The sequence below is a fragment of the Bufo bufo genome, chromosome 3 (genome assembly GCF_905171765.1).
Source record: "Bufo bufo chromosome 3, aBufBuf1.1, whole genome shotgun sequence".
Lineage (NCBI taxonomy): Eukaryota > Metazoa > Chordata > Amphibia > Anura > Bufonidae > Bufo > Bufo bufo.
Genome location: NC_053391.1, coordinates 535281657 through 535306218, shown reverse-complemented (window position 1 = coordinate 535306218; position 24562 = coordinate 535281657).

The following is a 24562-nucleotide window of genomic DNA, read 5'->3' as shown; positions in this document are numbered from 1 at the left end:
AAATCTGTCTCTAATGAAGAAACATCAGTGGCTGTTCTAGCTTCATTCAGCAAGAGCCCACAGCGTAGCACTCGCCGCATGTCACTGGAGAGTGGCATTAGTCAAACATCCCTTTGGCGGATATTAGCTACTCACAAATGGCACCCTTACAAACTCCAGCTACTGCATCATCTCAACGAGGATGACCCAGATCGGCGCACTGAATTTGCAGAATGGGCAAAACAAAAATTGGAACAGGACCCTCAGTTTACGCAGAAGATTTTGTTCAGTGATGAGGCAAACTTTTATGTGAATGGTGAAGTTAACAAACAAAACCACCGCTATTGGTCTGACACTAACCCACATTGGATAGATCCCTCCAAGACTGTTGGAACAAAAAAATTGATGGTATAGTGTGGTATATGGGGTACAAAGATAGTGGGGCCATTCTTCATCAATGGAAACCTCAAGGCCACTGGATATGCGAAATTGCTACATGATGATGTGTTTCCCTCTTTATGCACTGAAGCTGGCACGTTCCCTGAGTTTTTCCAGCAAGATGGTGCACCACCACATTATGGGTGTCAGGTCCGAGCATTCCTAGATGAACAGTTTCCTGGAAAGTGGATTGGTCGTCGTGGGCCAGTTGAATGGCCCCCAAGGTCTCCCGATCTGACCCCCTTAGAATTTTATCTTTGGGGTCATCTGAAGGCAATTGTCTATGCTGTGAAGATACGAGATGTGCAGCACCTGAAACTACGGATGCTGGAAGCCTGTGCTAGCATTTCTCCTGCGGTGTTGCTATCAGTGTGTGAAGAGTGGGAGAAGAGGGTTGCATTGACAATCCAACACAATGGGCAGCACATTGAACACATTTTACAAGTGGTCAGAAACTTGTAAATAACTCATGAAAGAATAAAGTTACGTTAAAACCAGGCATACCATTGTTTTTCTTGGGAAATTCCCAATAAGTTTGATGTTTCACATGACCCTCTTCCTATTGAAAAAACAAAAGTTGGATTCAAAATGGCCGACTTCAAAATGGCCGCCATGGTCACCACCCATCTTGAAAATTCCCCCCCCTCACATATACTAATGTGCCACAAACAGGAAGTTAATATCACAAACCATTCCCATTTTATTAAGGTGTATCCATATAAATGGCCCACCCTGTACAGTATATTAGACCGTCAGGTGACAGACCCTTCAACGGGAACGGGCAGTGTCCTAAATGTTTCTGTCGCAGGCAGAACTAGCAGCAGAAGAAAGGGGGGTGGCAGCAGGAGTCACAACGAGAGGCCTGAACTCCCAGTGTCATCTAGCGGTCATGTCTTGACCAGCACCCCAGCGGTGCTTAAATGGTTGACTTAGTAAACCAAGCTACTAGAGGACAGTTAGCAGCTACTGCCCAGCCACAATCTGGAGGAGACATCCGCTGCTGCCTCCAGTAGGCGGGCAAGCAGGTGTTGCGAGCAGTCATGCTCCTGGCCCTGAGACCGTTTAGGGGGACATCTGTGTCATGCAGACAGTAGCGGATGATAATGATGTACTTGGGAGCCGGGTGAAGAAGGGGCTTCATCATCATCATCATCATTCATCAGGAGAGTCAGCAAGGTGGTAGCGTGGCCATGAGACAGCAGGGTGGCAGCAGTGGGAGGTCAGGAGCCAAATGTGCCCGGGGTAGACAACCCGCTTCACAGGAGCCTACCTGCCCAGAAAGTAGCGGTGCAGGGGTTCACGGAGGCAGTGGTAGCAGGCAGTCAGTGTGGAGTGTTGGGGGGAAAATGCCATACTCGGCGGTGTGGCAATCTTTTGTTAAGCCGCAGGAGGAGGTGAACATGGCCATTTTCTGAATTTGTGGTCAGAAGGTGAAGCCTGGCCAGGGTGCCAATGTTGGCACCATGGCCCTGTGTCAACACATGCAGTGTCACCATAAAGTGGCCTGGGAGAACCGTGGCTCCGATGTGGTGGTCCAGCCTGCTACAGCAACCGCTGAATCACCCAGTGGCACGCACCCAATTTCATGCAGTCAAGGCTCCACCACCTCATCTAAATGAAGCTATCTGTCCTTCCCATCATCTGCTGATCCTGATGCTCCTGCTCCTTCTCCTCCTACTACTAATCAGTCAACAGAAGGTGGGCCAGTTTTTGAGCCTGTTGGTGACAGCTAAAATGCACGGAAGCGCCAACGTGTGGAGCGGTAACTATGGTCAAGGGCAATATATGTCCTTTACGTCCCACTGGGTAAATGCTGTTCCTGCCCAGCAACCTGGCCATGTGACGTTGCTTCCGCCTCCACATTCTCATGCCATTGGTTCTGCAACAATGTCCTCCTCTGTCTCCTCATCCTGCACCGTGTCCTCAGCCTCCACTGCAGGGACAATTCACATTGCTCCTCCAGAATACCACATGTCACACAGGGGAGGAAATGTTCCGCATCCTTCATCAAGAAATTGAATACTGGCTTTCTTCTCGACAACTCAAAATCACAACCATGGTGACCGACAACGAGAAGAACATGGTGTCGGAGCTGCGTCAAAGAGGGCTAAGCCATGTGCCTTGCATGGCACACGTGTTCAATCTGGTTTGTAAAGTGGTTCCTGAAGTCTTCACCCCATCTGCAAGACATCCTGAAAATGGCCAGGATATTTTTCATGCACTTCAGCCATTCGTACACCGCAAAGCACACCCTCCTTGAGCTGCAGCGGCAGAATAATGTCCCTCAACATAGCCTGATATGCGATGTATCCACCCATTGAAATTCCACCCTCCATATGTTGGACCGATTATATGAACAGAGAAACGATTTCTTTATGATACAGGCGTACAGAGGTACTCCACTGTGTAACTTCAATGTTAGCCAGTGGCAGCTCATGCATGACACCTGCCGTTTGCTCGGGCCCTTTGAGGAGACCACTTTATAGTGCTTGGATAGAGAGTGTTTCTCATATCCTTTTTTGATGTTAGCTATATGCTCAGCCAGTCTCGTCTTTAGTAGTCGTTTGGTCCTACCAATGTACTGTCGTATACAAGGGCACTGGATCAGGTAGACCAAACCAGTGGAGTTACACGTAAGGCAATCCTTGATCTCCCAGACAAAAGTATTCTGTGTAGAAGGAACTATCGTGGTTTTACGGGGCTTATTATTAATTTTACATGCGATACACTTGCTGCATTTAAAAAATCACAATAAAGAAAAACATTATATGTTGAGAAAGAACCGAAAATCTCAAAAATCGATATGCTAGAAAATCGATATCCCCAAAAATTCGATATCCTAAATAAATAAATAAATAATCAGAGGTTTGAAAAATCGGCAAGTGTGAAGAAGAAGAAGAAAAAATCGAAAGTCCTCAATGAGTATAAGTCCATAAAATCAAAAGTTGAAAAAATCGAAAGTATCGAACTTTACATAAAAAATCGGAAGTACCGAATTATAATTCTGGACTTAGGATCCGGTGTCCAGGTTTTGACGAAAACTCTACAGAGTATATAAGGCGGATACAGAAAGGTGTGGCATAACCACTGAGGAAGGGATAAGCTACATTTCCCGAAATGCGTCTGGTAAACGCCATACACCTGCTGGAATTAGTCGCATGGCCATGCAGACACTACCATAATATTTGGAAGATCGAACATCCAAATTGTCTGATACGACATAGTAGAGAGGTCATCACCGGACGAAACAGGAAGTCACGTGAGTACGATCCCGCGAGAATTAGCAAGCGCGGCCATCGAGGAGTGTGACGTGAGACGCCGGAGTCTCCTACATCATCCGCTCCCCGACAAACACCCCGGACACACGTAGACTATCCCTGAAAAGAGGAGGTAAGCGGCTGACAAGCCGAGAATATCATTATTCATGCTTTGACTGAATACTATCCTCATCCTGATTAACAAACTAACGGACTGGATTTGAACGGCACTGATTATCCCTATAAGGAATATTAGGACTCGGCCTTTCTATACAAATAACATCATCTGTGGACTACAGACCAACTACTCTAGCGCTATAGAGGCACTTACAAAAATTAAAGAATTAACCTCTCTGCTGGAAAAGGACATAATATAGGGCTCTATTAGGAATACCCAGTATCAAATGGTAGAATAGCACAGTCCTATCAGTTCCCATTGTGGTTAATTGATGTATTTTATTTATTTTATTCATTTTATGTATTTGTTTTATTGTGATTGACATTTTATCTGATTAAATGTGTGCTTTATGTTAGAGTGCTCGCCCATCATACCTTTTTATTTCCTAAAATTGTATAATGTCAACCCAAGAATGTGATAGAAAAATTACAGAAATTAATTAACCTGTCGACTTGGTAGAGCAGGGGTCTATGACAGAAAACAATTGTTTATTGACACCCGAAAATGTAAAATAAAAATGATTGAAATTTATTAAGCTGTCAACTAGGTAGAGGAGGGGTATATTACACCCAAACATTGGTGAATTTGACCATAAAATGTAACTGACAAATTTTTTTTTTTTTTTTTTTTACCGGTCTACTAAGTATAGCAGTTGTACTATACACCCAAAAATTGGCGAATTTCATCCGAAAATGTAACTGACAATTTATTTTTTTTTTTAACCGGCCTACTAGGTATAGCAGTGGTACATCACACCCAAAAATTGGTGAATTTCAACTGAAAATTTAACTGACAATTATTTTATTTTTGTTAATCGTTCTACTAGGTATAACAGTGGTACATAACACCCAAAAACTTGTGAATTTCACCCAAAAATGTAAATGACAATTTATTTTTATTTTTTTAACCGGCCTACTAAGTATAGCAGTGGTACTATACACCCAAAAATTGGTTAATTTCACCCAAAAATGTAAATGACAATTTTTTTTTTACTGGCCTAGTAAGTATAGCAGTGGTACTAAACACCCAAAAATTGGTGAATTTCATCCGAAAATGTAACTGACAATTTTTTTTTTTTTTTAACCGGCCTACTAGGTATAGCAGTGGTACATCACACCCAAAAATTGGTGAATTTCTACTGAAAATTTAACTGACAATTATTTTATTTTTGTTAATCGGCCTACTAGGTATAGCAGTGGTACATAACACCCCAAAACTTGTGAATTTCACCCGAAAATGTAAATGACAATTTTTTTTTTTTTTTAACCGGCCTACTAAGTATAGCAGTGGTACTATACACCCAAAAATTGGTTAATTTCACCCAAAAATGTAAATGACAATTTTTTTTTTAACCGGCCTGCTAGGTATCCATCAGCGTGGCCACCCAGTAATCAGCACAAGTTAGAATGTGGGCAACTCGGCGGTCGTTGCGGAGACACTGCAGCATGTAATAGCTCATGTGTGCCAGGCTTCCTAGAGGCAACGAAAAGCTGTCCTCTGTGGGAGGTGTATCATCAGTGTCCTCTGTATCCCCCCATCCACGCACCAGTGATGGCCATGAGCTGGTCTGGGTGTCACCCTGCTGTGAACATGGTTCCTCCTCCTCCATCTCCTCCACCTCATCCTCCACCTCGTCATCCTCCAGAACTGTGCCCTGGCTGGACAATTGTGTACCTTGGGTTTGTGGGAGCGGGAACCCACCCTTGGAGCCAATTGGGAATGACTGGCCAGAAACCCTACAAAATGATCCCTCTTCCTCCTCCTCCTCCTCCTGTGCAACATCCTCTTTCATCATCGCCAGGAGCGTTTTTTCAAGGAGGCATAAAAGTGGGATAGTAACGCTGAGAACGGCGTTATCGGCACTGGCCATGTTGGTGGAGTACTCAAAACAGAGCAACAAGGAACACAGGTCTCGCATGGAGGCCCAGTCATTGTAGATGAAGTGGCGCTGTTCCGCAGAGCGACTCACCCATGCATGCTGCAGCTAAAAACTCCACTATCGCCTGCTGCTGCTCGCACAGTCTGGCCAGCATGTGCACGGTGGAGTTCCACCTTGTGGGCACGTCGCATATGAGGCCGAAGTTACGCTGCAGCACTGACAGGTGAGCAGCAGCAGGGTGAGAACGCCGAAAGGGCGCACAGACGGCCCGCACTTTATGCAGCAGCTCTGACATATCGGGGTAAATTTTAAGGAATCTCTGCACCACCAAATTCAGCACATGCTCCAGGCAAGGGATGTGCATCAAACCGGCTAGACCCAGAGCTGCTACGAGATTTCGCCCTTTATCGCACACCACCAGGCCGGGCTTGAGGCTGACTGGCGAAAACCACTCATCTGTCTGTTGTTCAAGGCCCGTCCACAGCTCCTGCGCGGTGTGGGGTTTGTCCCCCAAACAGATACGTTTTAAAACTGCCTGCTGTCGTTTACCCCTGGCTGTGCTGAAGTTGGTGGTGAAGGTGTTACGCTGACCGGATGAGGGGCTGGTAGAGGATGAGGAAGCAGAGTAGGAGGAGGAGGCAACAGGAGGCAAACTGAAGCGCCCTGCAATCCTCGGTGGTGGAAGGACATGCGCAAAACTGCTATCCGCCTCAGGCCCAGCCGCTAGTGCATTTACCCAGTGTGCTGTTATGGAGATATAACGTCCCTGACCGTGCTTACTGGTCCACGTATCCGTAGTCAGGTGCACCTTCACACAGATGGCGTTGCGCAGTGCACACCTGATTTTGTCCCCTACTTGGCTACTTGGTTGTGCAGGGAAGGGATGGCTCGCCTGGAAAAGTAGTGGCGGCTAGGCACGACGTATTTTGGGACAGCCACCGCCATAAGGCCTTTAAAACTATCCGTCTCCACCAGACGGAATTAAAGCATTTCAAAGGCCATTAATTTAGAAATGCTGGCATTCAGGGCTAGGGATCGCAGGTGGGTAGGGGGGTACTTCCTCTTCCTCTCCAGCTTTTGGGAGATGGAGAGCTGAACGTTTCCATGGAACATTGTGGAGATGCTTGGTGACCCAGGTGTTGGTATTGCTGGCAGATCCTCTGTTACCGGGGTGGCAGATGGCACTGTCACTCCAGAGGTGGATGAAGAGGCTGAGACTGCAGCAGAAGAGGAAGCAGGAGGAGCCACAGTTTTTTGAGGTGTCTACTCCACTGCAGCTCGTGCTTTGCACTTAAATGCCTGGTCATGCAGGTTGTGCTCAGGTTGAGAACGTTTATGCCTCGATTCAGGCTCTGATTGCACAGCGTGCAAACCACTCGTGTCTTGTCATCAGCACATTGTCTGAAGAACTGCCCCGCCAAGGAACTCCTTGGAGCTGGCTTTGGTGTGCTCGGTCCCTTTCTGCGGTGGGCAGTAGGAGGCGTACTGTCTAGAGGATGGCCGCTCCGCCTTTGCACCCTGCTCCATCTTCTGCTGTGCTGGTGGCTCTGTGCGACCACCGCCTCTTCCCCTGAACTGCATAGGTCACTCGCATGACCTTGATTCCATGTGGGGTCAAGGACCTCATCGTCCTCCACATCATCTTCCACCCAGTCTTCACCCCTGCCTTCCTTGTCTGTCTGCACACTTTAGAAAGCCACAGCAGTTGGCACCTGTGTTTCGTCATCTTCCGAGACGTGCTGCGATGGTCCTCCCATGTACTCATCTTGAAAAATAAGTGGTTGGGCATCGGTGCACTCAATCTCTTCCACTTCTGGGGCAGGGCTAGGTGGATGGCCCTGTGAAACCCTTCTAACAGTCATAAAAAAGTAGAAGAGACTGCTGCATGACTTGGGGCTCAGACTGCTTGGCTGATTTGCAAGGGGGTGAGGTGAAAGACTGATGGACATTGGCTGCAGGTGCGAACTGTGGTCTTTCAGCAGGAGACTGGGTTGGAGACAACGTGAAGGAACTGGATCCACTGTCAGCAACCCAATCTACTATCGCCTGCACTTGTTCAGGCCTCACCATTCGTAGAGCCGCATTATGCCCGACCAAATACTGCTGCAGGTTCTGTCGCCTACCCGCACCATATTTGACGCTCTCCCCATATTTTTCAAATTTAGGATCTTGCCCTAAATGGGTGTTTAATTAATAGTAGAATAGAACCACAGTATGTAAAGGATGTATCTCACAGGGCCTGAACCAGACTAGGCCTCAATTAAAGATGTCTTTGCCCAAAATGGCTGTATTTCCAATGCCTGAATCAAACCCCTGTAGGTAGATGATGTATCTCACAGGGCCTGAACCAGTGTAGGCCTAAATTAAATATTTCTTTGATCAAAATGGCTGCATTTCAAATGGCTGTATTTAAAATGCCTGAATCAAACCCCTGTATGTAGAGGGTGTATCTCACACGGCCTGAAGCAGTGTAGGCTTGAATTCAATATTGGTGCACCAAATGGAGGTATTTAAAATCTCTGAATATAACCAAAATATATTAAGGGTGTATCTCACAATGACATCTGCATCAAAGGCTGCCAACTACATTTTTTGTGCCCAAATGAGTGTTTGTTTAACAACTGAATTTGACAGCAGTATATAAGCCTGTAATTTCACACATGCTGATGCTGCAAGGCCTGAAAATAGTTTTTTTTTGTCAAAAAAAGTGTGTCTTTCAAACCTCAGAAAATGATGGGTGTATTTCTAGCTTAAATTGCACACTGACAAATCCAGATGTTGTAGATTGACAAAAATAGTTTTTTTTGGTAACAGAATATGAAAGCTGTATATATTAAACTTGAATTTAACACTTGCAGATCAGGAAAATACAATTTTTTGACAAAAAAGTGTGTTTTTAAAACCCCAGAAAATGATGGGTGTATTTCTACATTAAATTGCACACTGACTAATCCAGATTGTGTAGATTGCCAAAAAAGTGTTTTTTTTTGGTAACAGAATACGAAAGCTGTATATATTAAACTTGAATTTAACACTTGCAGATCAGGAAAATATAGTTTTTTGAAGAAAAAAAAGTGTGTTTTTCAAACCCCAGAAAATGATGGGTGTATTTCTAGCTTAAATTGCACACTGACTAATCCAGATGTTGTAGATTGACAAAAAAAGAGGTTTTTTTGGTAACAGAATATGAAAGCTGTATATATTAAACTTGAATTTAACACTTGCAGATCAGGAAAATACTGTTTTTTGAAGAAAATAAATGTTTTTCAAACCCCAGAAAATGATGGGTGTATTTCTACCTTAAATTGCACAATGACTAATCCAGATTGTGTAGATTGCCCAAAAAGTTTTTTTTTTGGTAACAGAATACGAAAGCTGTATATATTAAACTTGAATTTAACACTTGCAGATCTGGAAAATACTGTGTGGTTTTTTTTTAAAAGTGTGTTTTTCAAACCCCAGAAAATGATGGGTGTATTTCTACCTTAAATTGCACACTGGCTAAGGCCTCATGCACACGACCGTTGTGTGCACCCGTGGCCGTTGTTCCGTTTTCCGTGATTTTCTGCGGATCCATTGACTTTCAATGGGTCCGTTGAAAACTCGGAAAATGCCCCGTTTGTCATCCGCCTCCGTGATCCTTGTATCCTGTCCGTCAAAAAAATGTGACCTGTCCTATTTTTTTGACGGACAACGGTTCACGGACCCATTCAAGTCAATGGGTCCATGAAAAAACACAGATGCACATAAGATTGGCATCCGTGTCCGTGATCCGTGTCCGTAGGCTACTTTCATGCAGACGGATCCGAAGATCCGTCTGCATAAAAGCTTTTTCAGAGCTTCGTGAAAACTCAAATCCGACAGTATATTCTAACACAGAGGTGTTCTAGTTAGAATATACTGAGAACTGTGTACATGACTGCCCCCTGCTGCCTGGCAGCGCCCGATCTCTTACAGGGGGCTGTGATCCGCACAATTAACCCCTCAGGTGCTGCACCTGAAGGGGTTAATTGTGCGTATCATAGCCCCCTGTAAGAGATCAGGGGCATCCAGGCAGCAGGGGGCAGACCCCCCTCCCTACCCAGTTTAAATATCATTGGTGGCCAGTGTGCGGCCTCCCCCGGCCCCCCGTCCCTCCCTTTATTGTAATATCATTGGTGGCCAGTGTGCGGCCTTCCCCGGCCACCCCTCCCTCCCTCTATTGTAATATCATTGGTGGCCAGTGTGCGGCCTCCCCCGGCCCCCCCTCCCTCCCTCTATTGTATTATCATTGGTGGCCAGTGTGTGGCCCCCCCCCGGCCCCCCCTCTATTGTATTAATATCATTGGTGGCCAGTGTGCAGCCTCCCCCGGCCCCCCTCCCTCCCTCTATTGTATTATCATTGGTGGCCAGTGTGCGCCCCCCCCCGCCCCCCCCCTATTGTATTAATATCATTGGTGGCCAGTGTGCGGCCTCCTCTCTCCCCCCCCCGATCATTGGTGGCAGCGGAGAGTTCCGATCGGAGTCCCAGTTTAATCGCTGGGGCTCCGATCGGTAACCATGGCAACCAGGACGCTACTGCAGGCCTGGTTGCCATGGTTACTTAGCAATATTACAATATTAGAAGCATCATACTTACCTGCTGTGCTGTCTGTGACCGGCCGGGAGCTCCTCCTACTGGTAAGTGACAGATCATTAAGCAATGCGCCGCACAGACTTGTCACTTACCAGTAGGAGGAGCTCCCGGCCGGTCACCATGGGAACACCTCTGTGTTAGAATATACTGTTGGATCTGAGTTTCACAATGTAACTCAAATCCGATGGTATATTCTAAAATAGAGGCGTTCCCATGGTGATGGGGACGCTTCAAGTTAAAATATACCATCGGATTGGAGAAAATTAAGATCCTATGGTATATTAACTCCTGATTTTACATTGAAATTGCACCATATTGTGTCAACGTCAAACGGATCCGTCCCAATTGACTTGCATTGTAATTCAGGACGGATCCATTTGGCTCCGCACGGCCAGGCGGACACCAAAACGACTTTTTTTTCATTTCCGTGGATCCTCCAAAAATCAAGGAAGACCCACGGATGAGAAAACTGTAACGGATCACGGAAAAACGGAAGCCGTTTTTGCGGACCGCAAAAAAAACCTGTTTTTGCGGGACCGCAAAAAAAAAACGGTTGTGTGCAGGAGGCCTAATCAAGATGTTGTAGTTTGCCAAAAAAGAGTTTTTTTGGTAACAGAATATGAAAGCTGTATATATCAGATCAGGAAAATACAGTTTTTTGAAGAAAAAAAAAGTGTTTTTCAAACCCCAGAAAATGATGGGTGTATTTCTACCTTAAATTGCACACTGACTAATCCAGATTGTGTAGATTGCCAAAAAAGTGTCTTTTTAGGTAACAGAATACGAAAGCTGTATATATTAAACTTGAATTGAACACTTGCAGATCAGGAAAATGCATTTTTTTTGCAAAAAAAGTGTTTTTAAAACCCCAGAAAATGATGGGTGTATTTCTACCTTAAATTGCACACTGACTAATCCAGATGTTGTAGATTGCCAAAAAAGTGTTTTTTTTTTGGTAACAGAATATGAAAGCTGTATATATTAAACTTGAATTTAACACTTGCAGATCTGGAAAATACTGTGTTTTTTTTTTTAAAAAGTGTGTTTTTCAAACCCCAGAAAAGGATGGGTGTATTTCTACCTTAAATTGCACACTGGCTAATCAAGATGTCTTAGTTTGCCAAAAGAATTGTGATTTGCAATGTCCCAAAAGCTCAGATGCAGTGCTGGTGCACTGAGCTTGCATAAAATGGCCGCTGCCGCCGCCCACCTTATTAACAGAATTATAAAAGTATTTTTTTTTTGGTCAATGGCATCAGGGCAGGATAAAATTGTGCCCTGCACCCACACAACTATTTCTCTGTAGATCGCTGAGTTAGCTTCTCTCCTATTCTCTCCCTGAAATCACAAGTCCAGCAGCATCCTCTCCCTACACTTGTAACAGCAGAGTGACGTGCAGTGCTACGTGACCCAAGCTTATATAGAGCCTGGTTCACATGCTGCTCTGGCCAATCACAGCCATGCCATTAGAAGGCATAGCTGTGATGGCTTCTAAGGTCAGACAGTTAACCACTTGTTGATTGGCTGCTCTGCAGCCTTTCAAAAAGCGCCAAGAAAGCGCCGAACACCGAACCCGAACTTTTACGGAAATGTTCGGGTCCGGGGTCCAAAAATACAAAAATTCGGTACGAACCCGAACTTTACAGTTCGGTTTCGCTCAACCCTAGACAGGGTCAATAGAAAAGGCGGTGGTGCGTGCCTGTTTGTGAGGAGTGATATGAAGACAATTGTGAAAGAGGCAATTGTGAGTGAGGATATGGAAACCATATGGGTGGAATTTCAAAGGGATATTAGCACTGAAAAAAATTATACTTGGTGTAATCTATAAACCCCCTAACATCAGAGAGGAGATAGAAACACAACTGTATAACCAAATCGAGCGGGCTGCATAGGCTGGTACAGTGGTCATAATGGGATATTTTAACTTTTCAGACATTTACTGGGGTCATGGTTCTGCCTCAACCGCAAATGGGAGAAGATTCCTCAACTTGCTGCAGGACCACTTTCTGGACCAGTTTGTAGAAGCTCCCACTAGGGGCAATGCTGTTATCTGGTAATTTCTAAGGATGCGGAGCTTGTTAGAAATGTTACTTTTTGAGAAACATTAGGTAATAGTGACCACAATATAATTATATTCCCCCTAAACTATAAGAAGCAAACTCTGTCAGGCAGCGCAAAGACACTGAATTTTAAAAAGGCTAATTTTTCTTGGGTTAAGGGCTGCATTTCAGGGTGTAGACTGGGAGCAGCTATGTCACATAATAATACTGATGATAAATGGGAGAGCTTTAACCGCCTCCGGACCGCCTAACGCAGGATCGCGTTCCGGAGGCGGCAGCCCTGCGCAGAGTCACGCATATACGCGTCATCTCGCGAGACGCGAGATTTCCTGTAAATGCGCGCACACAGGCGCGCACGTTCACAGGATCGGAAGGTAAGCGAGTGGATCTCCAGCCTGCCAGCGGCGATCGTTACCTGGCATGCTGGAGATGCGATTTTTTTAACCCCTAACAGGTATATTAGACGCTGTTTTGATAGCAGTGTCTAATATACCTGCTACCTGGTCCTCTGGTGGTCCCTTTTGTTTGGATCGACCACCAGAGGACACAGGCAGCTCAGTAATAAGTAGCACCAAACACCACTACACTACACCCCCCCTGTCACTTATTAACCCCTTATTAACCCCTGATCACCCCATATAGACTCCCTGATCACCCCCTGTCATTGATAACCCCCCTGTAAGGCTCCATTCCGACGTCCGTATGTTTTTTTACGGATCCACGGATACATGGATCGGATCCGCAAAACACATACAGACGTCTGAATGGAGCCTTACAGGGGGATGATCGCCCCATATAGACTCCCTGATCACCCCCCTGTCATTGATCACCTACATGTAAGGCTCCATTCCGACGTCCGTATGTTTTTTACGGATCCACGGATACATGGATCGGATCCGCAAAACACATAGACGTCTGAATGGAGCCTTACAGGGGGATGATCACCCCATATAGACTCCCTGATCACCCCCCTGTCATTGATCACCCCCCTGTAAGGCTCCATTCCGACGTCCGTATGTTTTTTACGGATCCACGGATACATGGATCGGATCCGCAAAACACATAGACGTCTGAATGGAGCCTTACAGGGGGATGATCACCCCATATAGACTCCCTGATCACCCCCCTGTCATTGATCACCCCCCTGTAAGGCTCCATTCCGACGTCCGTATGTTTTTTACGGATCCATGGATACATGGATCGGATCCGCAAAACACATACGGACATCTGAATGGAGCCTTATAGGGGGGTGATCAATGACAGGGGGGTTATCACCCCATATAGACTCCCTGATCACCCCCCTGTCATTGATCACCCCCTGTCATTGATCACCCCCCTGTAAGGCTCCATTCAGACGTCCGGATGTTTTTTACGGATCCATGGATACATGGATCAGATCCGCAAAACACATAGACGTCTGAATGGAGCCTTACAGGGGGGTGATCACCCCATATAGACTCCCTGATCACCCCCATGTCATTGATCACCCCCCTGTAAGGCTCCATTCCAAAGTCCGTATGTTTTTTACGGATCCACGGATACATGGATCGGATTCGCAAAACACATACGGACATCTGAATGAAGCCTTATAGGGGGGTGATCAATGACAGGGGGGTGATCACCCCATATAGACTCCGTGATCACCCCCCTGTCATTGATCACCCCCCTGTCATTGATCACCCCCCTGTAAGGCTCCATTCAGACATTTTTTTGGCCCAAGTTAGAGGAAATTTTATTTTTATTTTTTTCTTACAAAGTCTCATATTCCACTAACTTGTGTCAAAAAATAAAATCTCACATGAACTCACCATACCCCTCACGGAATCCAAATGCGTAAAAATTTTTTAGACATTTAGATTCCAGACTTCTTCTCACGCTTTAGGGCCCCTAAAATGCCAGGGCAGTATAAATACCCCACATGTGACCCCATTTCGGAAAGAAGACACCCCAAGGTATTCCGTGAGGGGCATATTGAGTCCATGAAAGATAAAAAAATTTGTCCCAAGTTAGCGGAAAGGGAGACTTTGTGAGAAAAAACAAAAAAAAAATCAATTTCCGCTAACTTGTGCCAAAAAAATAAAATTTCTATGAACTCGCCATGCCCCTCATTTAATACCTTGAGGTGTCTTCTTTCCAAAATGGGGTCACATGTGGGGTATTTATACTGCCCTGGCATTTTAGGGGCCCTAAAGCGTGAGAAGAAGTCTGGGATCCAAATGTCTAAAAATGCCCTCCTAAACTGAATTTGGGCGCCTTTGCCGTACTCAGGAGAAGTTGGGCAATGTGTTTTGGGGTGTCATTTTACATATACCCATGCTGGGTGAGATAAATATCTTGGTCAAATGCCAACTTTGTATAAAAAATGGGAAAAGTTGTCTTTTGCCGAGATATTTCGTACGGCGATACCATATGTGTGACACTTTTTTGCAGCCTAGATGCGCAAAGGGGCCATAATTCCTTTTAGTTAGCGGAAAATGATGATTTATTTATTTTTTATTTTTTTCTTACAAAGTCTCATATTCCACTAACTTGTGACAAAAGATAAAAACTTCCATGAACTCACTATGCCCATCATGAAATACCTTGGGGTGTCTTCTTTCCAAAATGGGGTCACTTGTGGGGTAGTTATACTGCCCTGGCATTTTAGGGGCCCGAATGCGTGAGAAGTGGTTTGAAATCAAATTCTGTAAAAAATGGCCGGTGAAATCCGAAAGGTGCTCTTTGGAATGTGGGCCCCTTTGCCCACCTAGGCTGCAAAAAAGTGTCAGGAGAAGTTGGGCAATGTGTTTTGGGGTGTCTTTTTACATATACCCATGCTGGGTGAGAGAAATATCTTGGCAAAAGACAACTTTTCCCATTTTTTTATACAAAGTTGGCATTTGACCGAGATATTTATTTCACCCAGCATGGGTATATGTAAAATGACACCCCAAAACACATTGCCCAACTTCTCCTGAGAACGGAAATACCAGATGTGTGACAATTTTTTGCAGCCTAGGTGGGCAAAGGGGCCCACATTCCAAAGAGCACCTTTCGGATTTCACCGGCCATTTTTTACAGATTTTGATTTCAAACTACTTTGCACGCATTTGGGCCCCTAAAATGCCAGGGCAGTATAACTACCCCACAAGTGAACCCATTTTGGAAAGAAGACACCCCAAGGTATTTTGTGATGGGCATAGTGAGTTCATGGAAGTCTTTATTTTTTGTCACAAGTTAGTGGAATATGAGACTTTGTAAGAAAAAAATTAAAAATAAATAAATCATCATTTTCCGCTAACTTGTGACAAAAAATTAAAAGTTTTATGAACTCACTATGCCCATCAGCGAATACCTTAGGGTGTCTACTTTCCGAAATGGGGTAATTTGTGGGGTGTTTGTACTGTCTGGCCATTGTAGAACCTCAGGAAACATGACAGGTGCTCAGAAAGTCAGAGCTGCTTCAAAATGCGGAAATTCACATTTTTGTACCATAGTTTGTAAACGCTATAACTTTTACCCAAACCATTTTTTTTCACCCAAACATTTATTTTTTTATCAAAGACATGTAGAACAATAAATTTAGAGAAAAATTTATATATGGATGTTGTTTTTTTTGCACTATTGAGTGCTTTCGTGGAGTTCCGTTCTGTGCTTTCTTTCCGCAAAAAGATAGAACTTGTCCTATCTTTTTGCGGAACGGGCAGATAGTGGACCCTATTCAAGTGAATGGGGTCGGGATCCACATGCGGCTGGCCCACGGTCGGTGCCCGTGCTACGAACTGCAAATTGCAGTCCGCAATGCACGGGCACGTTCGTGTGCAAGAGGCCTTATACTCAATTGGCTAACTGTAGATATGGTCCAAGATAAGTTAAATAAGGTAAATGTGAACATGGCTCCGGGTCCAGATGGATTATACCCAAGAGCTCAGTTCAGTAATTGCTGTTCCCCTGTTTATAATTTTTAAAGATTCTCAAGGTACTGGTACAGTGCCAAGTGATTGGTGCAAGGCAAATGTGGTGTGCATATTTAAAAAAGGATCTAGGTCCTCCACAGGTAATTATAGACCTATAGGCTTGGAAAGTACAGGGAGTGCAGAATTATTAGGCAAGTTGTATTTTTGAGGATTAATTTTATTATTGAACAACCATGTTCTCAATGAACCCAAAAAACTCATTAATATCAAAGCTGAATATTTTTGGAAGTAGTTTTTAGTTTGTTTTTAGTTTTAGGTATTTTAGGGGGATATCTGTGTGTGCAGGTGACTATTACTGTGCATAATTATTAGGCAACTTAACAAAAAACTAATATATACCCATTTCAATTATTTATTTTTACCAGTGAAACCAATATAACATCTCAACATTCACAAATATACATTTCTGACATTCAAAAACAAAACAAAAACAAATCAGTGACCAATATAGCCACCTTTATTTGCAAGGACACTCAAAAGCCTGCCATCCATGGATTCTGTCAGTGTTTTGATCTGTTCACCATCAACATTGCGTGCAGCAGCAACCACAGCCTCCCAGACACTGTTCAGAGAGGTGTACTGTTTTCCCTCCTTGTAAATCTCACATTTGATGATGGACCACAGGTTCTCAATGGGGTTCAGATCAGGTGAACAAGGAGGCCATGTCATTAGATTTTCTTCTTTTATACCCTTTCTTGCCAGCCACGCTGTGGAGTACTTGGACGCGTGTGATGGAGCATTGTCCTGCATGAAAATCATGTTTTTCTTGAAGGATGCAGACTTCTTCCTGTACCACTGCTTGAAGAAGGTGTCTTCCAGAAACTGGCAGTAGGACTGGGAGTTGAGCTTGACTCCATCCTCAACCCGAAAAGGCCCCACAAGCTCATCTTTGATGATACCAGTCCAAACCAGTACTCCACCTCCACCTTGCTGGCGTCTGAGTCGGACTGGAGCTCTCTGCCCTTTACCAATCCAGCCACGGGCCCATCCATCTGGCCCATCAAGACTCACTCTCATTTCATCAGTCCATAAAACCTTAGAAAAATCAGTCTTGAGATATTTCTTGGCCCAGTCTTGACGTTTCAGCTTGTGTGTCTTGTTCAGTGGTGGTCGTCTTTCAGCCTTTCTTACCTTGGCCATGTCTCAGAGTATTGCACACCTTGTGCTTTTGGGCACTCCAGTGATGTTGCAGCTCTGAAATATGGCCAAACTGGTGGCAAGTGGCATCTTGGCAGCTGCACGCTTGACTTTTCTCAGTTCATGGGCAGTTATTTTGCGCCTTGGTTTTTCCACACGCTTCTTGCGACCCTGTTGACTATTTTGAATGAAACGCTTGATTGTTCGATGATCACGCTTCAGAAGTTTTGCAATTTTAAGAGTGCTGCATCCCTCTGCAAGATATCTCACTATTTTTGACTTTTCTGAGCCTGTCAAGTCCTTTTGACCCATTTTGCCAAAGGAAAGGAAGTTGCCTAATAATTATGCACACCTAATATAGGGTGTTGATGTCATTAGACCACACCCCTTCTCATTACAGAGATGCACATCACCTATTATGCTTAATTGGTAGTAGGCTTTCGAACCTATACAGCTTGGAGTAAGACAACATGCATAAAGAGGATGATGTGGTCAAAATACTCATTTGCCTAATAATTCTGCACTCCCTGTAGTAAACCACACTGACTGGTGATCACTAGATCCCAAGCTTTCCCCTACAGTAATATCATATACCAAATTCCCATTTGTGAATACTAAATCTAAAATGGCCTACTTCCGGGTTGGCTCCTCAACTACTTGCTGTGGAGATAATCCCAGTAGGGAATTTAGAATATTTGTACTCCTGGCAGAACTAGCTATTTTGGTTTTCCAGTTTATATCTGGAAGATTGAAATCTCCCATAATGATAACTTCCCCCTTCAATGTCATTTTAGCTATTTCCTCAACTAGTAGATCATCTAATTATTTGACTTGGCTAGGTGGTCTATATATCACACCTACACGAGTGACTTTATGATTATCAAGCTGCAAGGTAACCCAAACTGACTCTAAATTGTTCTCGCTAACTTGTATCAAATTAGATTTTATGCTATCTTTCACATACAGGGCCACCCCTCCCCCTTCTTGCCTTCTCTGTCTTTCCTGTATAGAGAGAACCCTGGTATTTATATATCCCAGTCATTACTCCCCTTGAACCACGTCTCAGTAACAGCCACTACATTTATATTCTCAGATGCCATCATAGCCTCAAGTTCATTGATCTTATTCCTTAAACTGCGAGTATTTGTAGACAAGAATCTGAGCTTGTCATTTCTTAACCTTTGTGCTACTAGCATCTTCTGGTATTGTTCCGGGGGGCAGTTGGACTGCTGGATTATCACTCTTTTGCCCCCCTTTCCTAGTTTAAATGCTCCTTAGCAAATACTTGGAACTGTTCACCGAGGACATTAGTTCCCTAGAGAGAAATATGCAAACCATCTTTCTTGTACAGTTATTTTCCATTCCAACAAGAGATAACATGAGACACAAAGCCAAACCCTTGGTTCAGACACCATTCACCAAGCTATACATTGAATTCCTTAATGCACATCTTCCTGTCATGCAGAACGTTATGCACAGGCAAAACTGCAGAGAATGAAACCATATATCCTTTCCAAGTGTGTGAAAAGCTTCTTTCACCTTTGAAACCTCATTTCAAGCCAGATCGTTTGTCCCAAGATGGACAATAACATCCACTTCCCTTTCCTGCTTTGCTTGCCTAACAATATTAAGGATCCGTCGTCTGTCCCTGCTAGCGGTAGCACCAGGGAGACATCTCACAACACCATTCTCCTCAAACTTCACACCTCTTATGATGGAATTGCCCACCAACAGCTGCTTACTATCAATCCTCACCTTCTCCTTTTTGTCTTTGGCTGCAGTCTTACATACTTTAGGCATGGGAGATGATTGTTTCTCACCCACTGTGCTTGAGCCATCCTCCATGTTGCTCTTACACTCTGAAAGTGCTGCAAATGAATTATGGAGAGCCACAGACTGTGAGACATGTCTTCTATCCACAATTCTCAGTCTACCAGAACCTACAGTAACCCATCTTCCATTTCTAGGGGCCCTCTGTGGCAGTGGCATTGCAATGTTCTCAGCCTGAGTTTGTTTAATGGTTAATTTACAAATCTTCTATTTCAAAAAGGTAATTTCCTGCTGCATTATGGAGAGCTGTCTAAGGAAAGGAAGTTGCCTAATAATTATGCACACCTAATATAGGGTTGATGTCATTAGACCACACCCCTTCTCATTACAGAGATGCACATCACCTAATATGCTTAATTGGTAGTAGGCTTTCGAGCCTATACAGCTTGGAGTAAGACAACATGCATAAAGAGGATGATGTGGTCAAAATACTCATTTGCCTAATAATTCTGCACGCAGTGTATAGTCTGTAATTTGATTGAAAACTGTCTGAATGACCAGGTCGACAGAGTTGTGGTCAATGATTCTTATTCAGAATGGTCCCGGATTATAAGTGGTGTACCCCAAGGTTCAGTGCTGGGTCCTCTATTATTTAGTTTATTAATGATATCGTGGACAGACTTAATAGCACCACTTCTATTTTTGCAGATGATACTAAGCTATATAGTACTGTGCAGTCTATGGAAGATGTCCATAAACTACAAGCTGACTTGAACACTCAGAGTAATTGGGCATCAGCTTGGCAAACGAGGTTCAATGTGGATGTAATGTAAAGTTATGCATCTTGGTAGTAATAATCTCTGGGCCTTATATGTCCTAGGTCAGTGATGGCGAACCTGTGGCACGGGTGCCAGAGGCGGCACTCAGAGCCCTCTCTGTGGGCACCCACGCCCTGGAAAAAGTCTATGGTTAGACTCTTCCTGCCATTCATCAGCGCAGGGCGCACTTTGAACGGCCCGGGCAGCGCATTGAATGTAGGCAGGCTATTATATCTAAATGATAAAGTACATGGAAGATATCCTGTATTGGACTGTAGTATTCAGGGTAAATTGCTGTGTTGGCACTTTGTGATAAATAAGTGGGTTTTGGGTTACAGTTTGGGCACTCGGTCTCTAAAAGTTTCACCATTACTGTCCTAGGTGATGTAACACTGGAAGGCTCTTTAGACCCTTCAATGCGGCTCTTTGGTGCGGGCTCCCACGGCGAAACCAACCCATCCTGCACAACCCATCCTGCACTACAGAGTTCTTGCCTGTGGGACACACAGCCAGAAGTGTGGAATCAGAGCGGGTGTTTAGTGCGGCGGGGGCCATAGTTACCCCAAAAAGAACTCGCCTGTCCACCCAAATTGTGGAGAAACTGACTTTTTGTGAAGATGAATTAGGCGTGGATCAGCTAGGATTTTTAAACATCAGTGCCTAATGCATCAGACTAGATCATCCATGGTGCCACACCTAAACTTAGTCAAAAGAGACCTGTTTCTTCTGGCTACCTGCGTTAGCTACTATTCTGATGCTGCCACCCGCCTGATGCCAAACCTGCTGCCATGTGCTCCTACTGACACCCACCATCTTCTGCTGGTATTGGTGTTTCCCCCCACCTCCCCACTCTGTCACTGGGCCACTCTGTGGTCTCCTCATGCTGCTGCCACCTCGCCACTCTGTGGTCTCCTCATGCTGCTGCCACATCACAACACGGTGGTCTCCTTATGCTGCTGCTACCTCAGCACTCTTTCACTGGGCCATTCTGTGGTGTCCTCATGCTGCTGCTACCTCACCACTCTGTCACTGGGCCACTCTGTGGTTTCCTTATGCTGCTGCCACCTCACCACTATGTCACTGGGCCACTCTGTGATCTCCTCATGCTGCTGCCACCTCCCCGCTATGTCACTGAGCCACTGTGTGGTCTCCTCATGCTGCTGCAATCTCTTCACTCTGTCACTGGGCCACTCTTTGGTCCCATCATGCTGACGGCACCTGAACACTGTCATTGGGCCACTTTTTGGACTTCTCATGCTGTACCCATCCTCCCCCACTCCATGACTTGGCCCCTATTTTGCCTTTTTGACCTGGTTGACATCATCATTTATTTGACCCTTCTTCTGATCTCGGAAACACAATGGATCCTGTCTATGTGGCAGATATAAGGCCTGTATGACATGGTCCCTATTTTGCATCAGAATTGGCGTATGATTTGGTAGCCAAAAGCAGGAGTAGGCACAAAACACAGAAGACATACAAATATTCCATTAGCGTGTCATCTCTGCTTTGGATCCAGTCCTGTTTTTTTGGGCATTAGCAATACTGATGTATTACTGACCAAATTCTGACCGAGTGAAGGTAGATGCTCAACAGATATTGTTCTGACGGATCAGAGGAAGGGCAAAATAATAAGTGACATCAACACAAACTTACTGCTAACACCCTCTCCACTCTGTCAGGGGGGCTCTACTTAGATAAACTTTTAATAGAACAGGTTCTGTAGAAATCTATGTGGAATCAGCTGACGACGGTGTAAAAGGAGGATCTTGGGCCTCTGCACGGTTCTTTATACCTGGCGCTAACATTGACATGTAAGGCTGATGTCACACTTGAGTTATTTGGTCAGTTTTGGCCCCATAACTGCCCAAATAAGTAAGGTGTTCAGTGATTCTAACACCCAGTTCACACCCGAGCGTTTTACAGCGCGTTCCTACGCGCTGTAAAAAGCACAACAAGGAGAAACCAATGCTTCCCTATGGGAATGGTTCTCACCTGGGCGTTTTACAGCGTGTACAGCGTGTGCGACAATGGGCGTTCGCTTGTCTCTGTATGCACGCTTGTAAACGCCTGTACAATCGCGCATACAGAGCGCTCCTTTCAGAACGCTCAGGTGTGAACCCAGGGTAAGAGCAATGCCTGTCACCTGCGTGTCATACTGACTCATAGTATTGTTTCACTACCACAGCAGACTCCCTATGCGTGTTTCTGCAAGGCACAGTGTTCTACACCTCTATATAGACTCTCTGCAGCCAAGAAATAGCTGTTTTGTAAAGCAATTTGCCATGAATAAATTCGGATCTAATCTAATCTTTTTGGAAAATTTGGCAAACTAACCAAATCAAATTTTTGAGAAATTCGCTCATCTCTAGTTATCTTTTATTTTTCTCATCTGCACTAAGAACACGATAAACGATTTATTGATAAAAAAAATCACATACATATTCAAACACCTTGTGTACATTTTAATGTTTAGCTATATGCTCTTACTCAGGCCCGGTGCAAGGATTTTTGCCGCCCTAGGCAAAGATCCATTTTGCCGCCCCCTCATGTCATTTACTCACTGACAGACACACACACACACATTGACAGACAGACACGCACTCAGACACTCACTGAATAACGTACACATACACTCACTGACAGACAGACATACACTCACTGACAGACAGACATACACTCACTGACAGACAGACACTCACTGAATGACGTACACAGAAACTCACTGACAGACATACTCACTGACAGACACACATACACTCACTGACAGACACTCACTGACAGACATACACCTACCCACTAAAACACACACACGGAAACTCACTGACAGATACTCACTCACTGGCAGACAAACACATACACATACTCACTGACAAACATACACATACTCACTGACAAACACACAGACACTTACTGACCGACAGACATCCACACTCACTGACATACACTTACTCACTGACATACACACACAGACACTCAATGACAGACACTTAAACACTCACCTCCCTGGGGTCCAGTGTGGTGCAGCTCCTCAGTCCTCCAGCGCGCCGTTTAGTATGCCGGGGCCGGAATGATGTCATATTCCGGCATCACAGAGGGGGTGCGCGAGGGAGGAGTAGGGAGCTGCTAGAACAGCCTCCCTTGCCACCCGCCTCCTCTCCTCCGGTAATTTACTGGCAGAGCAGGCACCTGCCATCAGGGTAAGCAGATGCCTTCTCTGCCATATAGGACCTTCACCTCCTGGCCCCTCTGTAACGGCGCTGGGGGCGGCTCAAGAGCCGCTCGCCCTGTCGCCCAGGGCTGCAGCCCCAGTCAGGGGGAACACCTAGTTCGCCTATATGGTTGCGCTGACCCTGCTCTTACTAACAGATTTAGATTATATTTATGATTATTCTTTTTTAAAAAGGTTATCCCATAAAAGTATTACTATAAAATGTATAAATCCCATGAAAGTATTACTATGCAATAAATAGAGCATTTTACACTATTGAAAATATACATGCAATAAAATATTTTTGTTCTTTTATGTACATTTTGTTGTCTGTTATCGCTCCTTTAAGTTTATTCTGGTCCACCTTCTCCTGGATTCAGAGGTGGACTACCATGATTATTAGCTTTATGTTCCATTCCTCTCTCATTAGTGCTGGTGTAGTGATCTCTTACAGAAGCCGTTGAAGCGGCCCAGATATCTTTCATTCTTTCATCATTACTTCTAAATTTATATAGCTATTTCTGTCTAGTGATGGACGAACATCTGCCGGGACGGTTCGCGGCAGGTCCTATTAATTTTAATGGCAGGCGAACCTGAAAAACCTTAAGCTCATATTTGCAGCCAAGAAATAATAACTAGAAGTGCACAAATAGTCCCACAACATGGACAGTGACATACCAGATGAATTATTCGAATTTGCGATCTCCATTAATTTAGTTTTTTAATGCGAAATATCGGCAATATAATTTTCGCGTACACGCATGCGCAAATGCACTATACAGTACCCAAATGCACTATAAAGAAAGTATATTGGTATATAACACCCAGCTTCAATCAGTTTTTTTGGGGGACGACTGGTATATCACACCAGTAGAAATTATTTGTTCCAATAACGCTTGTCCCTCTATATACCTGCAGTATCGCAGCAGAACCGCACACAACTGCCGCACAATACAAATGCACTATAATATACTTTCTAACATAGAAAGTATATTATAACATTGTACAAGGAAGGCAATCCATTAGAATAAACATAAAGATAAAACGTAACCTTTACTAATTTTACTAACACATCGCCGGCTCTATAATTGAAAATGCCTAATCTTGTCTGCAATTGCGGACAAGAATAGGACATGTTCTATTTTTTTGCGGAAACGGAAGTGCAAATGCGGATGTGGAACCGCAAATGCGGATGCAGACAGCACATTCCGGCCCCATTAAAAATCAAAATTGCGGAACGGATGCGGACCCATTTTGAGGACGT